The sequence below is a fragment of the Dipodomys merriami genome, unplaced genomic scaffold, assembly GCF_024711535.1.
Source record: "Dipodomys merriami isolate MVZ:Mamm:240054 unplaced genomic scaffold, mDipMer1.0.p SCAF_188, whole genome shotgun sequence".
NCBI lineage: Eukaryota > Metazoa > Chordata > Mammalia > Rodentia > Heteromyidae > Dipodomys > Dipodomys merriami.
In genome coordinates this window covers 468,189-469,884 of record NW_027203248.1, presented here as the reverse complement: position 1 = coordinate 469,884, position 1,696 = coordinate 468,189, and positions in this window count along the sequence as shown.

Below are 1,696 nucleotides of genomic sequence, written 5' to 3'. Positions count from 1 at the left end.
ATTTCAAATAAGAATTGCATCATCCAGTTTTTATTTAACATAGACCACTATCAATTAAATGCTTCTACATTTAATCGAACTGTTTAAGTAAACAGTTTGAGCCCAGATGCCAGATTTTATACTTGTCCCTACTACATATACTTTTTACTTATGTGATATTATTGCTGTTTTGAAGTTGGCTCTTTCTAAAGCGCTTGGTATTCTTTCCATCTTGCAACAATCTTCACTTTGGATCAACAAGCCTTCTTTTTCTTCCTTAAAGCCTTTGAACATGCCCATTAGGAAAGGACTAGGGAGAGGGTTCTATGGCATGGCACTCCTGACTCCCTTTGAGCAAGATTCCAGTTCTTTTGACAAATTTCTAGTCAGCTATCGTTCACACAGTATGACTTCAATCTGTGTTTCTCCATCTTGTTTGCAAGAAAACCAAAAAGATTAGCAATACTATTTGCTAAAAAATCAAGATGCATTATGCCATGTCTTGATTCTTTCTTTCTATTGGCTATGCTTAGGATATTGCCAAACCAGAAGTGTACTTTGCTGCCATCACTGGGTCATATTAGCCTGGCCTTTCTAGTCACAAGCATAGTTCAATAGGCAACAAAACACAGTTGCCTCTGACAGCATCCAGTTCAAACTCTAGGTAGCTTAAAGGGCTATAGTTAGCTAGTTTGTTTCAACAGACACTTGTAAACTCTAGGTAGCTTAAAGGGCTATAGTTAGCTAGTTTGTTTCAACAGACGCTTGTAAACTCTAGGTAGCTTAAAGGGCTGTAGTTAGCTAGTTTGTTTCAACAGACGCTTGTCTCACGGTGATTTTTGGGTGATCTTTACTTAACAGGCTGTGCTTTACATTTTATTTATTTATTTTTATTATCATTAAGTAGTGGTACAAAGGAGTTGCTGTTTAACAAAGCAGTTTATGAATACAATGTATCTTGATCAATGTCACCCTTTTTTAACCTTCTCATCCATCCCTCCTCTCCCAACCCCTTCCCTTTGTCTTCTTTTTTTTTTCTTTTTTTATTGTGAAAATACTGTACAGAGGGGTTACAATTACATGGGCAAGATAATGAGTACATTTCTTATCAAGCATTGTAGCTGCCTCCTTTGTTTCCCCTTCCTATACCTTCCCAGCCTCCCCACTGCCCTTCCTTCCCTTTGTCTTCCTAATTTTAAAGGATATACATTGAATTCTTGACTGTATTCTCCCTCTCTTCTCCTCATTCATCTCAGGCCACGTTTTAAAGACTTGTGATTACTGAGACCTGGTTCTACTCCCCACACACTCTGCTCTGTTTCGTTTGACTAGCTCTTGTTCAGCCTAAGATCACCCTTCTTTGAAGAAGCCATTCTATTCCCATGGATTTAATGTCCCACCTACACACGCACTCTCGCCTGGCTTTATCACTGTAATAGCACTTTCCACTAAGTTGTCCAGGCCTGTGAGCTTTCCCCACTATTTGTTTGGAAATTTCTTGAAAGCGGGAACTGTGTCTGGTCCATAGCATGCTTTAATGAGCCAATTCAAAAATTACAGCCTCATAGGACATGAAAAGAACTTGAAAAATCTGAATGTTCATTGTTATATGTAGAGTATGACCTTGAACAAGTTATTGCCTTTTTTTTTTAACACTTCAGCTTCATTTATGAAATAAAGACAATCTCTAAGTCTCTAGACTAATGTAAAGAACACT